The sequence below is a fragment of the Myiozetetes cayanensis genome, unplaced genomic scaffold (assembly GCF_022539395.1).
Source record: "Myiozetetes cayanensis isolate MyiCay16 unplaced genomic scaffold, myiCay2020 scf2-11, whole genome shotgun sequence".
NCBI classification, from domain to species: Eukaryota; Metazoa; Chordata; class Aves; order Passeriformes; family Tyrannidae; genus Myiozetetes; species Myiozetetes cayanensis.
This window is the reverse complement of record NW_026087411.1, coordinates 40,396,304-40,413,304: the sequence shown is the minus strand read 5'-3', so window position 1 is coordinate 40,413,304 and position 17,001 is coordinate 40,396,304. Positions and strand designations below refer to the sequence as shown.

Here is a 17,001-nt window from a genome sequence, read left to right as displayed (position 1 = left end):
GGAAACTGTTTCAGTTTGACCTTGGTTCTTTATCAGCTGGCATGAATTGTGAAGCAGCATTAACTGGTAATACTAATGGCCAGTTTTCAGAATCTTAATTTCAAGTTGACAGGGGATCTGCAGTTTCAGATGTCAGCAAGTAACTCCTCAGGTACTTCTGCATCTCTTTAGAGCTATAAAGTACCACTTCATATCACTGTGCATCAAGATAATTTTTTATAAGCTATATTTTGAGAACAGAAATTTCACTTTTTTTATCCTCCTTCTCTAAATCAAAAGAGTAGGAATTCCAAATAGAACGAAAATACATTGAAATATATGGTGACCACAATACGCTTAATTCATATAGTGTTACTACAGAAAAACTATTTTTTTCTTAATTTTACAGCATAATTTGGAAAATAGAGTTCATAATATTAACAAAATACATTAAAAACTTGGTAACTTGTGCCCACCTGACATTTCTAAGCACATGCAGGGACCACTTGGCCCTGAACAATAGAGCTCAGGCAAACAAGAGCCTCTATGAAACAGTCAACCTCCAGGATGTAGAGCAGCTTTGTAGAGTACCAGTTCTTTTTTGATGAATAAACCCTTTTCACATAAATCTAGACACAAACAGAAGAACAGTAGCAGGAGTGGGAGACTTGTTAGCAGAATATTGTTCTTCATTTTTCATCAGTCCACTCAAATTTGGCACCACTTGATAGCAATAAAAAGTCACTGCCATCTGTTCAGTGATCATTTGATATATTATCTAGAACCAAATTGTTGTTAGGCTAAAAACCTTGTTATCAACGAGACTTAAGAGGGTTGTAATTGAAAATAATTTTATTAAAGCTTTATGTAAACTTTATGGAGCACTTCCTTCTGCTACCCCCCCAAATTTAAAAAAAAAAAAAAAAAAAAAGGTGCCAAAACACAAAACCAACAAAAACCACCACAAAAAATAAAATAGCATAATCATTGCTCTACAATTTTGCTTTAGTTTACTAGGTCAAAGCACACATCAGAGAATTTTCTGGAATTGTCCTGCTGAGAAAATATGCTATATAAATACATTTCAAACAGAAAAAAATATAGCAGTCTTCAAAAATATAGTGTGGAAACACATCTTTCAAAAACTTTGTGTCAGATAGGCAAGACCTCATTTTTCTAGATTGGAAAGAAGACTTTCTGCTGCACATATGCATTTTTCCAGACGAAGTCAGCATCACAACTGGGGTCATGATGGACTGTGGTCCACTTTTGGGAGGCATGGGGAATGTTAATTATAAATTCATATTCTCTAGAATGGTTTGCTTTTATAGGGACAATTTTGTTTTAACTTTTGCTTTTAAAATTCTGATTACATAACACCCCATCCAATAAATCAGACACTGAATTTTATATTTGATTTATGAAGTTCTACTCCTTATGTAAATGAAAACGTTCAGATAGGAGGGTATAATTAACTTATCTAAAGTGTTCACACACAGGCATAGTAATGCAGTGTAGGCATTGTAAAAAATCTGCCTCTGAATTTCATTATTGGCTTTGATTTAGCACAAAGTTTTGGGTCAGCCAACAAACTGTATATCATTCATACAGACCGCACATTTCTAGAACTGTGTTTTTACTTGCTGTCAGTGCATATCTCCCTTTTTTTTGCAGCTTATTTGCATTACATAAACTACAGATTTATTTCAAAATCCAAATTTAGAAAGCAACAATCACATTTGCTGTGTCTCTGACTCTTAAAAGGTTCATATTATTATAAGAGAAGCTACATATTTGACATATAAACAACATAAATAGCATTCCTTTTCCTTCCCCATATGTACTCAACTACTTATCAGTAAAATCAACACGTTCTTTTACCCCAAAATTCAGGACATTATCAAATAAATCATATTTTCTTTATTACCTAGATAACCTTTATAACTCTGACTGCATATTTGTCAACAATTATAAGTGGCTTACAAAAGGTCTCAGCTATTCATGTCAACATTATGTATGACCCTTTAATAAAAATATCCTTACCTAGGGCAATTCATAATGTGATTTTAAAGAATGTTCTACAGAATCTGCTGGGCTAGCTTTTCTAAAACCAATAAAGGTACATGAGAATTAAAAAACCTACCAATCAACCAAGGCAATTAAAGATGCACTGAATTATCCATACAGTAAGTTCATGTGAATTTCTGCTGTCTTGAATGAAGTATGATCAGTAGTCCTTTACAATGCGAAAGGCAATAAAACCAAAATAGTCTGGGATTTCCTAAGCATAAATTGTGATATACTATTTTTCACTTTAAAAACCCCCTCAAAACGACAGATCAACCCCAAAGATACTGAGAATTCTAATAAATACATTTGTTTCTATCAAGTGTATGTTTCAGTTCTTTGAATTTCTTCCAGACATACTGTTTGGGTGCAAACCTTAGTACAGGTTCAAGGCTGCAGTCCTCAAGTGTGTGCATAAAGTAAGAAAAATGCTTTTGCATACAAATGCATCCATACTCTCATTAGTCTGTAAGCCCATCTTAAAAACAATTTTGAGAAAAAAAATTTTTGCAAATTGTTGTACCATCGTTAACTAAAATCCTAATTTCCCCTCTCATCTTGTTTTTAAGTGCTCCAAACTCTGCTTTATAGGCCTAAACTTAACTAAGTAAAGACTTTATAGACTCTGGAATATCTTAATATGTATAAAATAATTATTTTTGCAGACCATGGTATCTATGAGGAAAAACATCTCTTCTTCCTAGATGCTTTCTGAAAATGCAGACTAAATTTCTGGTCAACAGTTTTGATTTTATATGAAGAAAGACTTCCCCTCTATTTCTCTTAGCTAGAGAACTATATTAAAATAAAAAGCTTTGACAGCAATCTGGGCCAAAACAGAACGGTATAAACTTGCTAAGTAATCATCTAAAGCCGTATTTAGAAAAATTAAAAGGCTACTTGCACTTCAGAAGGCTTCATTACATGAGACCTACACAAGTAGTGAAACAAATTTAAATCAGCAAATTGTAGCAGACTGCTCTTAGAATGGGAGTGTGGGGAACATTCAGTAAAATTATATTTTAAGGAACCACATCATTCTACTTAAAATTAAGTTGTACGGTTGTACAGTTTCAGTATTTAGTTTTTATTATTACTCTTACTCAGGAATTCACTACTTTCTATCCAAAATGCCAAATCTTGAGGAAAAAAAAAAAAACAAAACCAAACGGTGCCAAAGTCTCATGAATAGCTATTTCAGCAAATCATCAAATCATTCACCAGACTGTCCACATTTCACTGGGAAGATTTTGTTACACATATTTATATTTACAAAACAAATAGCATGGGTATACTTTTCCTTCCATTGAAGGATTTGTTAACTTTCTATAAAAGTAATGGTGTGCCTACATGCCATGTTTACCGCATACACCAGGAATTCTTTGCCTCTCATGATGTTGTTCCCACCTATATTTATTCCAGTGTGCTTCTTTACTTCCTCTTTTCTCTATTTCCATATACTAGAACCCATGCATTCAACAAATCATACCAAATTCATGTAATATTTTCCATCTCAATCCATATGTATATCATCTTCCTTTCAAGGAGCACAAATCAGACAGTGAATTTGTGTTAGACTGTGACACCCCTTGGTCTGGAATGAGAATATTCACAGATAATTGTTGCTCAAGCATAGCTATTCAGAATGTAAACAGGCCAATAAGGTAAATTAGGATGCCAGGCTAAGTTAGGATGGTAATGGTTTTCATCAACCATTTATTTAATTTGCATGCAATTGCAAATGGCAAAAGCTAGCAATGGCAAAAGCTAGCAGCTTTCCTAACCACCAGTCAAAAGCTCCCACACATTCATGCTATCTGTTTTCCACCCAAATCAATTGCTTTCTGCTCACTGGTGCCGAAAACTATCCTGGAAAAACTCAGAATTAATCCAACTCCTTGTCCAAAATAATCTGTTACCAAGAAGTGATCTGTCTCGTCCTGGCAAGTTCAGACTCCGAATATATCACGGAAGATAAAAAAACCCATCCTATATCCTTGTCTTCACCCAAGTCCATTTCTTCCTCTTTTATAAATATCCTTTTGCTTGTCCTTTCCAAGGTCTAGTATTCTGACACAAGTCCAGCTTTCCAACATAACATTTAAGTTCAGCTGACTTTAAAAGCATGTCTTTGCTATAGCCTTCTTATCTAGAAATAGTAATTTAATTTTTTGGTTTTACTAGTCATTTCTGTGCTGAATGTTTTGTTCTTTAATTTCACTGCCGTTCCTCTACTGTCACTTCCTTTATCTCAATATTTTTCCTTCTCATTAGTATCTTCCGAAAGTTTCATTCATCGGTCCTTTCTTTTTCCCCAAGATATATCTTTTTGGTATTCAAGACAGTCAGATGAGACACTGTACAACATTAATAGTATCAGTTACCTTGGTTGCCTTTATCCTTTCCAGGAGAGTATGGAAGCTATGGGATTTTTTAAAATGTCCACTATGCTGTATGATGATCTAAATGCTTCTTTTCCTTTGAATAAGAAGAGTATATACCTACACTCAACAGTTAATAACATGTGTTACTCCTAGGTGCTAATCCATCCCTCCACCTCCTGTCAAAACCAAGTCAAAACAAATATGTACTTCAATATGTTCTTAAAGTCAGCAAATTATCTACTTCAAATAATAGCCTAGAGAGGATTCCAAGGAACAAAGCCCTTCAGAGAACACTGTCATCAACCCTTTGTCAATTACAAAAGTATGTAAACAAATAAAATCTTAGAAGATCACAATTACACATTTTTAGTATAGATAAACTAAAACAAGACCAGAATATGGAAAAAAGAATATACAGTAGCCTTTGTGGTACTATATCACACTTTTTAAAACTAGAATATTTTCTTAATAATCTGTTTCACTTTTCAGTTAGTATTTTAGAGGAAATATGAGAGAAATATTTAGTCTTTCCCTTAAAAAACTAATAATTAAACACTTCATAAACTGATTAAAGCTACTTGAAAGTGTTCAGTTAATATCTGAGTTTAAACACTGAGATTAGTACTTATAAACCTCAAAAATGCATATCGAAGCCACAAAGTAATTCAAACAAACAGAACATGTATGAAGAAAAAAACCCCAAGACTTCTATCAAGAGAATAACTGAAATACCCATTCTTGATCAAAGTACTTCATGAATACAAGAACTCATTTCGAATATGAAATGGGAACGCCATATGATTTTGCCACATCTTCCCAGAAAACTGTGTTGCATAAAAGGAGTCACTGGAATTAGTTTCTTCTTGCTAAGACACTTCAAAAATACCTTTTAATAATAGACTTACTGTTCCAGTTAAACAATTCTTCCACAGATTAAATGAAAATGGGTCTCTATGCTTACTAATAAAACTCTTCATGAAAGAACTAAAGGCCTATCAACTCATGAGCCTATCAGTTCTTCCATTCTAATATTCAATGTGGAAATTCTGCAGTATTTGAAACTAAGGTAAATATTATCCCTTGCCCAAAAATGCCAGCTAGATAGAACTAACAGAATTAGTCATGAGAGGTAGCAGATCAATTTTTTTAGTCTTTGCAGAAAATTAAAAGCAAATCTATATTCAGATTTCTCAGGTAAAACACTGACCCTTCCCCATTTCCCCAGTTTGACCCTACCACCCAGTTTCAGATGAAAGTGTCTCTCCTATTTGAATGGACTTAGTGTCAGACCAAGTGCAAATAAAATGTGACCTTGTCCTATGCAGGAAACACTCAAGTGAGAAATTTAGAAGGATTGCACCACAGTCAATGATGCAAAATGGCTTGGTGAATCCTCAGTACCCTTGGATGGATCCCATCCAGCCCCATAAACTTGTGGGTGACCAAGTGGAGTAGCAGGTCACTGACCATTTCCCCTTGGATTACAGGGGCTTCATTCTGCTCCCTGTCTCTGTCTTCAAGCTCAGGCAGCTGTGTATCTGAAGAACAACTGGTCTTATTATTAAAAACTATTAAAGGCAAAGAAGGCATTAAGTACCTCATTCTTTGTCACTATGTTTCCCCCTGCACCCAGTGAAGGCCAGACAATGTATCTTAATGTAACAGTTCTTTTCATGTTTGCTTCTCAAACAAGTCATAACTCAAAGGAGTATCCCATGAATCTCTAAATTTTTAATAAATCTTAATAAACATTAATTTTTAAGCCGATATCATCAACAACATTTGTATGTTCAAAAAAGCACATTTTAAAACTAACACACAAAAACTGAATGCAATGTACTGATATACAATTAATTGTTCCTACATACACAATGACTACATTTGAATGAGACAGAATTCAATGCACCATGCAAGCTGCTTTGCACATAGAAAAAAGTTGAGTGAAACTACTATAGTAGCATATTGTGCTTAAGCTAAACAAGACAGCCATTATTTCCATTGAACTCTACAGAACCCCAGTGACAGTGTGAAGTAACTGGGGAAAGAGTACACATTAACATAAAAATTCTGAGTCTACTGGAGAAAAGCAGCTTTGTAGAAACTGTAGAACCGAACTACAAATACAGAAAAGAATATCCAATACTGCTGCACAGTACAACACAGAAAACATCTTCCTACCCTGAAATACTCCAAGAAGGAAACAAATCTGAGTTTGATTTGTCTTGGTAGTGTTTGTGCTGGGCTCTGTGTTGGGGTTTTTTGTTTGTGGGTTGGTTGGTTTGGGTCTTTTGAGGAGGAGAGGTGTTTGATTTTTGTTTTTAGAAGAAAGTTGTTTTATTAATTAAAAAATTAGTACAGTCTGTTCAAAATACAGCTTGCTTTCCAAGTAACATTTCTAACTATGTATTCCTATTGTGTTGCAATATCCTTTAGACTCCAGTAAGAAATAAATTCTCACTTCTCTATTTAATACAGGAAAGGAAATTAAATCTTATTGCAATGTGGCTACAAAATGCAAGCTCAGCAATCAATGGTCCAGTGAAATACTGCAACTACCAAGCAGTAGCTAACATGAAGTGGGAGGGCATGTAGAGGAAAGTCTACACATCTCTATCCTCAGCAAATACAGAATCACCTAGAAACCAAGCTATTCATGTAACAGGAAAAAAAGAACAATTCTTCACAGCTCTAGCTATCATCAACCTTTAATAATTGCAGGCTAGACAACGGAAGTAGATGTTGAGTCTGGGCAATGGACAAGTAGGTGGTACTTTATTGGAAATGTTTGCTTCTAGAGAAAGAATGAATACCACTTGATAGACCATATATGTGGTCAATTGAAAGATTTTTTTAAACATGGATCAGTATCAAAACCAGATGTCTTCTGATTCAATTAATAAGCAGATTTCCTAGCAACTGAATAAAGAAGGTAGCACATATGTTACGTAATTAAATGTGAATGATACACTGCAAAGATTCACCCACAGAATACACACAGACACTTCTGTCCCGCCTTTGTAAAGGCATTTTCATAAGGGAGTACAAAAACTAAAAGTGCTCAAGAAACCAACCAACCAACCAACCACCCACAAAAAAAAGAACAACAAACCAACCATCCACCCTCAAAGACAGCCTTCACAGAAGGTATGGGATGCCAGTAAGGTCTCCTTCCATACTATGAAACAATGTCCTATTACAACATTCTGTAATTTAAACATAAATACAGAAACATCTCCTTACACTGCGCTTGGCTCTGCTTCCGCTAACTAGAGAACAGAAGACAAGTACAAACCAATTTTAGTAAGATTTTCACTGAGCAGTAGGCCCAACATAGTTGACCATTGCTGGGCGGAATACTTAAGGGAATATACCACGTACAAAGGACAGAGCACCTAGGTGGTAACAACTGAAACAAAAAAATGGACATTGCTCACTGCATACAAATCAGCACAATTATCAAGGGTTGAAAGGAGACATTAAGTATATTCCAGTCAAAGCTGACACTTGGAAGTCACTAAGAGCAATAAAAAAATAAATCTGTCAGAAAACTTAAGTCATACGTTAACATTCAAGGCATGGAGTTGGGAGAAGGAAGGGAAAAGTAGAAGAAGAAAGTAAATTAACTGCAAAGAGAACTGCTAGATAAATTATTTTCTTACCAGTGTTTCTCTCTACCTTTAAGTCCATACAACATCTAAAACAAATCAGTTTTGCAGTCCTACACACGGCCTGAGCAGGATTGGATTGCTTGATCCCTCAGGTTAGGAAGCATATGAACACATAGCCTGAAGTACATACAAGATATAAATGCATGCACCAGTAGGGCCAGGAGGTTTGCATGTGTTAAGCTCAGATCTCTTCTCTTTAGCATCTATGTGGATCACGAGCACATAACCTAGTGGCTTAACTAAAGAAGGAAAGAAGGTGTTGGGCTATTTATTTTAAGAAAGGGATATAAGAGAGGGGACTATTGCAATACTGGGTCAAACAAAGAGAAGGAAGGAGCATGAGAAAGCTCCAGAAAAGGTAACATGTGGGTGCTGAGGGGCATACAGTAGAATATATGTCCCAGTAGAATGCAGTCTGTCATCACCTATCCATTGATCTTATAGCCAAAGCTGGAGGGTTAGTATGAGGGACTGATTTTTCTGGCAAAAGAAAACTAACTCAATAAATAAATAGAAATCCCAATCCAGTTTAGTTAAGATTTTTCACTCAGCACTACAGTAATAGATGAAAAAAGCCAAAATAATTTTAAATCAACCAGAGGTGAAAAGCATTAATACTACACCATCTGCTTCAGTTTGATATTCACAAAGAAGAGAGATGAGAGACCAGGAAACCTGAAGCTTTAAACAATGAAATAATTACTTTATTACATAGTTCTAGAAGCTGTGCACACAACATCTCATATTAAGCCCCACACACCTAACACAATGGAGAATTCTACTTTAGTTTCCTGTGTGAACTTAGTAATAAAAAAAAATAAAGGGCAACTGCAATACAAACATGGAGATTCAAGACAAAAATCATCTACCTGAATTAAACACACTTGTCAACTACAACATAATTTCAGTATGCAGTTTGTCAATTTCTGTATTTTCACAGTTACTTCTTTAAAACCACCTTGAACCCCCTGTTCCCTCCCCCCCTCCAAAAAAAAAGAGCTTAAATTTAAAAATAGCCTCAATTTTAACTTTTTAGCTACATCACTTCATTATCTTGATAAAAATATCAATCCCAACAACTCCTTAGAGTGGTAATAATCCTATGATAGAGCAAGTTCCTTCTACTTCATCCAGTAATACTACACCTCAGTAATTTGAAATCTACCATAGCTCCATACGCTAACCCATTTGAGAAAAACGAAGTATTTCAAACTCTTATTTCTAATTTAATTTAAGCACGCTGTTTAAGAACACTGTCTCTTAAGCCAAACTATATCAAACACCAAGTAAGCGAGATCCTAAGATTACCCTGCTAAATCTACAAGTACTCTAAGTGCTGGCTGCCCTGGAGACAAAGTTAGCTGAAATGCATACAGCTGTCATATAATTGATACTCTTCCTCCTGCTCAGACAAAGCTACCAACTGCCAAATGTTATCTAATAATTAGCATATGTAAAGCAAAAGGACTAGACTATGTCATCAGTTTATCTGCTCCTCAGAAAATGGTTTTGAATGAAACCTGCAGCCCATTCTGACCCTCAAAATTCTAAAACAAATAAGGCTTGTCAATAGAAACAAAACAGGGAAAAAAACCACAAAGTGGTCTATTTACAGGTGTATTCTATTTTTTAAAAATGCACAGGAAGATATTTCTAAGTATTTTCTTCTTTAAAAAAATAATCCTACTTTAGGGAAGGATGAAAGCAATCAGAGTCAAAAATCAATGTCATATTCTTTGTATCTGGCTTCTAAACATGGTACAACAATAACACCCATCACTAAGTCAGAAAAATTAACTAAATATCTGTGAATGGTGCTTTGGAGCCAACCGAAAAATAAGGAAAGGCAAAGTGGAAATAGACAGTCTATCTAATCTGTCAGTCACCCAAACATAATTAGCTGTTATCATCATTAACAACAATAAAGATCACTTTTCTATAGTCTCCAAGAGACAAATAACAAAAGGAAGGATGTTGCATACAAAAATGCACGAGCTCCTCTTTTCTTCTAAAGAGACAGTCAGCATATATGCTTAATAAAAAGTACATGAATGGAAGCATGTGTTCCTGTCCCTCTTCAAAACAACCACTTCAAAAAATGTTTTAAAATTTAGTTTATATTTTGGAGAAAACTTTGTTGCTGCAGCAGACTTTGATCTTCAGCATTTGATGGCATTTAGCCCTGCCCTTCCTGAAGCTGTCTGGAGCAGTTAATGTCACTAGTCTGAAATATGACAGAAAAATCTCAAGAAATTTCAAGAAAAAAACCTTTCTGTTTATTTATTTTTAAATAGGATTTCTTTCCATCCATATCACTGTCTCATATTTGCAATAAGATAAAACAGAAAAACTGTGTTCAAGCTAACAGTGTATGAAGTGGAGGATCTGGGAAAATTCTGTGTTCCTCCTTCCCCCTTCTCACAGGCTGCCATGCCAGACAAAGTACACACTTCATTCATAAGGAGGAATTTGACAAGGCAGCAAATCAGGTTACTAGGCTAAATAACAGGAGCGGGATGGCAAGACAAAGAAAAAAAATTGCAAAAAATCTAATAGATAAGAATAACAAAGTACTGTTCACAGCAAATAAATAACTTTTTAGAGAACCATGAAAGATAGAGTACTTGTGAGGTTTCTATTTTCGAAAGTAGATGCTTCTTCGCCTCTTGCCCTCTCCTCCCCCCTCAACTTTGCAAACAGACAGGGCTCAGAGTGTGCTGGGTTAATAACCAGACCAGGTCAGCCTGCAAGAGATTATTTTAAGCTGTCTGCATTTTTTAGATAGGAGTGAATGAGATAGGCTACCCAGGAGAAGATCAAATATAACAAGAGGTCATCTGTATCATAAAATCAATATTTTAAGACTAAAATTTACTGAAAACAACAATTTAGACATTGCATCGACAGGGTAAAAAATATTACAGCATAGCCAGTTTCACAGAATTCAAAGTTCTCATATATCTTTTAGACAATCCATTTTGACCCTGGAAAATGCTTCTAAAACCTCATTAAATCTTTCTGCCTCCTAACCAACTGAGCCTGAAAAATATTCTGATGTCTATTACCCTGCTACCTAAGCTCACTAACCAAGGAATGAACAACCCAAGCATTTTCCCGCAACTAGATTAAGAAAGAGCTGCAAGTGACCTTGACTTAATCTTTTTAATTAATGGAACTTATCAGTATGTTCTAGCTTTTTTTCCTGCTTGAATAATAGACATCAATTTCTCCCCTTTTGCTATTCTCTCAAAAACACACAGAGTCTATAGGGTTGGAAGGAACCACTGGAGATTATCTAGCCCAATCCCCCTGGGTCAGATAGATTAGCTGCTCATGACCATGTCTAGTTAGGTTTTAAATATCTTCAAGGATGGAAAATCCACAGCCTCTCCTGGAGGCCTGTTCCACTGCCCAATCACCCTCATAAGAAAAGTCTTTTCTTATGTTCAGATGGAATTCCACATATTTCAAATTATGCCCATGGCCTCTTGTCCTGTCACTGGGCATCACTGAAAATCGCCTAACTCTTCTTTACACCCTCCCTTCAAGTATTTATACATTGATGAGATCCTCCTGAGCCTTCTCTAGGCTAATTAGCTCCAGCTCACTCAGCTGGAACATTTCCCTGTGTGAGAAATGTCCGAGTCCCTTAACCTTCTTTGTGGCCTGCACTGGATGCTCTCCAGTATGTCCATCTCTCTCCTGTACTGGGAAACCCAGAACTGCACCTGGTGTTACAGGTGTGGCCTCACCAGTGCTGCCACAAGGACACTTTGCTGGGTTTTTTCCCCCCAGCTGCAGGAATCGTCCCTCTGGATGGCAGCCCAACCACACTCCTCACTGGTTTTGCATCTGGAAATACCTTCCAGGATTACTTGCTCTGTCGCCTTCACAGGGACAGGCATGGTTTATTGACCTGTACTTCCCCAGACTCTTCTTGGGCAGACTTTTTTTCAGCCCTCAGGAACCTCTCCAAATTGCATGACCCTTTGAAGAAAATCTAGAGTGCCCTCAGACTGACATCAATCAGCTCCATCAGCATTCATGGTTCCACTCTCTATCCAGTCCCATGGACTTCATGATCAGTTTGTTTAAATATCCCTTAATTTAATCACCTTCCAACTGATGGTAAATCTTGTTTGCTTCACACTGTCTGGGGTTCCAGAAGGTCAGTCTTACCGGTGAAGACTGAAGTGAAAAATCTATTGAACACTTTAACTTTTTCTGTGCCTGTTGTCACCAGATCCCCTATCTCACTATCAGTGGACTTATGTTTTCCCTAGCATTCCTTCTATTGCTTATGTACTTGCAACAGGGGATTTTTGTTGCCCTTCACATCGTTCACCAGCTTTAATTTCAGAAGGGTTTTGGCTCTCCCTGAACCATTTTCAAATTCTGGTATTTTTTTTTCCATTTCCCATCTTTCCCATGTTTTTCATGTTCTGTTTCTCCAGTTTCTCTAAGAAGTCTCTCCTTCACAGATGCATAGCTCTTTTTTCCAACCTTCCCACTCATGTTGCATAGTTCTAGTAACAACCAGAAACAAGCTCATAGTATGTTTTTGAGCCATTTTGCACTTTATCTTCAAAAATATTTGCATTAATTCTTAATTATTTCAAATATTTCATTAGAAGATTTTTCTGCATGAGCCAAAAACAAAGGACTTCAATTAAGATAATTTATTGTAATCCTTCACTTTGTATACAAGAACACATAAATCATTTTGCTAAAATAAATTAGATCATGTGTGTCCTTTCTGCCCTCCCTCACAACAACTTTCTTTCATTCTTTTTATTTGATTATTAAGGCATTTGTTGTTTTTTCTTACATCTCTTTCGTTAGCACCAGTGTTGCCTCAGCCTCTTCCTCAAAGAGAAAATACATATTACATTTGCTAAGGGCTAGAGAAAGGAAGTTTAACACTAGCTTCTCTTATTTTTAATTAGCTGTCTCTTTCCCTTCTAAGACTCATCACTCTCTAGTTCTTGACCCTAACTCTCCCAACCAACCTGCCAACATTGCCTTTTTTTTTCCCCATGCCCTCTCCAAAAGAGCTAACACAAAATGCACATTAGTAAGCTCTTCTGTTTTATTAACATGCATGTTATTTTACCTTGACTTGTACTTTGGTGGAACTCACAAATAATGCACGCTTTCAAAAGTAGTCAACTAATGCTTCCTTACTGTTATCTCTTTGTTATTTAGAGTGATACAGCATTTGTAGAGGTGAGAGAATCCTACTTGTTTCCAAGCTCCAATAAACTAAATGGAAATATCCAGTCAAACTAATGAATCTTTCCAGAACCACAGACTTTGTAGAGCACAGTTGCAGAAAGGCATAACATAGCATAGGGGTTTTTTGGCTCACTGCCTATAGGAACCAAAATAGTCCTCTGCCTCAACTGGTAAGTCCTCCTACATTTATGACAGTCAGAAGGGTCCCAGACTGGGAAGACCAACTCTGCAGATTGCTATGATTTTACAAAAAAAAAGAAACAATGCACAGCATTACTAGTATTTTGTAGTATGTGATTAACTTTTTAAAAAATATTGGTTCACTTATCCTACAACCTTCCCACCCAGGGGGCAGATGAAACAACTATTAAGACTATGGACATCATCAAGACTAAAGCATACATGCCTTGAAAAATTAAGCAGCTTGATATTTTATTTATACTTAAGTATAAATACTTCTCACAGAGGAACTTAAAGGATATCAATTTGGAGATTGAGAAGACCATACAGCATTACCGAACATATTGCACTGCTATTGACAAAAATGGTATGTGCCTATCTGCAGTTCTAGCTAGTTGGTTTTCACTTACTGGTTAGAGCTAAAATTCCGTCATTATTCCCTCATCACATCTAGTGTATTGTGTTCTAGATTCCCCAGTGCAAGAACAACGTGGAATGATAGGAGCAAATCCAGAAAAGTGTCACTAAAAAGATTGAGGGATTGGAGCATCTTTCATGTGAGGAAAGCCTGAGGGAGCTGGGACTGTTCATAATGGAGAAGAGAAGGCTCAGAGGGGATCTTACAAGTGCTTAACTGGAGGCAGTGAAACAGAAGCCAGACTCTTCTCATTGGAGTTCAATGACAGGATAAGAGGCAATAAGACAGGAAACACATGAACTTCCATCTAAATAAAAGAAAATATTTTTTGACTGAGAGTCAGACAATAGAACAGGTTGCTGAGAGAGGTTGTGGAGCCTCTACCCTTGAAGATATTTAAAACCTCACTGCCTGACTTAACCCTGAGCAACCTGCTCTATCTGATCATCCTGTAGCAGTGGTGTTAGACTACTTGATCTCAAAAGCTGCCTGTCCTACTCAGAAATTTTATGATTTATCTAATACAGTTCAAGTTCTAAAAAAATTTTCTTTGCACCCAATGCATGCCATGTTTTCCATGATAAAGCTGTGTCACACTATACATAAACTATTAGATCAAATTTACTGCTACACATTTTTCTTTACATTAGTTTCTGAATATATGTTATGTTTCTGCTCAAACTACACTGTTCTATCTACCCCATATCATAACTATCAACACCACATACAAATTGTCAATAGATTAGGTTTTCATCAATTCACATGAATATATAAACCTTTAGAAGCTGGTTCATCCCACGGTTACAAACACACTTCCAAAAGACCAAACACAAGATTGGATAGAGTGTCCCATGTACACATGTCCCTATACAATAACTATCAGAAATATAAAAAGAATAGTGGTTCACTAGCTAGTAGTTCAGTTTATCAGTAGATAAACAATGCACATCATTAAAGAGTGGACATCTGCAACCCTCATTCTTTCTGCAGTGTTAGTATATTATAACTACTATTACTCTGAATCACAGAAAGAGAGCAAAAGAAAATTAAAAATTGTATTCTTCAGTTTCTTCCAGACTTCTTTAAACATCTACTATGCCTTGGCTAACTATACAGCCAAAAGATAAAGCAAATGCAATACTCGAAGTGGTTAGCACACTATTCTAGACTAGATTTACCAGTGTTAAGTTCTCTTGTACTACATTAGCATTATTCAAATGCAGATATTCCTGACAACACACAATGCAAAATATGTTACAGTATTTTCCTCTCAGTCAGCCTACTTCTGAAGCAAAACACAGTGTTTGTATGAAAAGCAGTAGGTAAAATTTTCAGAGGTATGTTATACACTGCCTTTAATATAGAACTTCATCAGGCTCAGTAACACAGGAGTCTGGGGATCTTCTTTTGTATTACAGAACTATTTATTGAGAAATGGAGTCTCAGATGAGAAGCGGAAAGAAACTATTAACTCGATGTGAGCAAAGGAAGCCACTTAAAATCTGATAAATGATAACATGTAGCTATTAAACATCCACCTAGTTTAACTGCTGTAGCACACAGAGGGCAGAGGGGCTCAGGTGGCTGGACAGAAAGTTCAATTTGGTTTCTTGCATCAAAGCATATGGCAAACATGCCAAGGAAGGTCAATTATTCAGACTCTCCTAAATTTAATTCTTTGAATAGATTGACAAGCCTGCAAAGAATCCAAAAGCAATTATCTTACTTCATACAAATATCTAATGCACAATAAACTTAAAATTATTTTTTTTTTAAAATCTTGATTCAGATTTTTTTTTCCTCCTGGAAACAATATATAGTCAGAAATGAAAGTTAAAAGTTTTACTTGTGTCATCAATATGATAGACAAACCAAACTACTACACTAAATCTCTTCATATTGCAGATTGTATTCAGACAAGATAAAGTATTTCTAAACATGAGCCATACACTAAAACTATAAACAATCCAGACAAAAAGATCAAGAAGTTTGTAGAGGCAGGAGGTATAGGAGGATGACTGCACCTCAATTCCTGGCACAAAAAATATCAAAATGCCATGATTTTTGACAACTGGAGGCTTGGGAATTTCTACAAGCAGCCTAATTAGGCCCTTACAAAGGACATTCTTTCTTGGTATTATGTTAGTGTCTATTTCTGGTCATATTACCTCTTCTCCAGAAGAGGACGAAGCTAAGAACTTCCAGATCATCAAAACTGTGATTTTATTTTTGGCTTATCTGATGTATTAAGGAACACAATCATCATTCTGCATAGTAACAGCTGTATAATAAACATTGCCTCAAAGTGGCTGTACCATACATTTCAATACTAACAAGAGGCAATCTGCCAAGTTGCAGATTTAAGAAAACTGCTGAACTTCCTCTGAACAGAGGCTGAGAGTTGATTTTGTTCAGCCTGGAGAAGAGAAGGCTCTGGGAACACCTCATCGCAGCCTCACCGTAGATAAAAGGGGCTTACAACAGAGCTGGGGAGGGACGTTTTACAAGGGTATGCAGTGATAGGATGAGGTGGTAATGGTTTTAAACTGAAAAAGTGTAGAATTAAATCAGATATTAGGAAGAAACTCCTTATTGTGAGGCTGGTGAGGCACTGGAACAGGTTGACCAGAGAAGCTGTGGGTGGAATTGCTCAGTACCAGGTTGGATGTGGTCCTGAGCAACACAGTCTAATGGAAGGTGTCCCTGCCTATGGCAGGGGCGTGGGAATTGGATGATCCTCAAGGTCCCTTTCAACTCAAACTGTTCTATCATTCTATGACTAACTTATATGCTGAGCCATATAAATGATTCTCTTGTGGGTTTGTTAAGATGCTTTAGGTATCCCAAAGAAATATAATTTGTGAGATGTCAAACATCAAGAAGGGCAGCAGCACAGCTGCCTTTTTATTTAAAAAGTATTTTAAAATACTACAAACATACTAAAAATATATCTTCCACTGGTTACAAAGTATGATTACCTTTGGCTAGAAGGATTCCCAAGGGATGCCAACTTCAGTCACTCTTTTTCTGGTATCAGCACAATGGAGATACCTGCAAGTCAAATGAGAAA

The 17,001-nt window shown here is 36.2% G+C and overlaps 1 protein-coding gene across 6 annotated transcripts in view; it reads right to left on the bottom strand.

Annotated features, from left to right (window-relative positions):
- The window catches only part of SIPA1L2 (signal induced proliferation associated 1 like 2), a 127,608-nt gene that overhangs the window by 84,815 nt on the left and 25,792 nt on the right, over positions 1-17,001 (bottom strand). For all 6 annotated transcript variants that reach the window (XM_050314602.1, XM_050314603.1, XM_050314598.1 and 3 more), the window contains exon 2: positions 16,910-16,982. The gene's annotated coding sequence lies outside the window, so the exon portion shown is untranslated. The remainder of the gene's footprint in view (positions 1-16,909; positions 16,983-17,001) is intronic.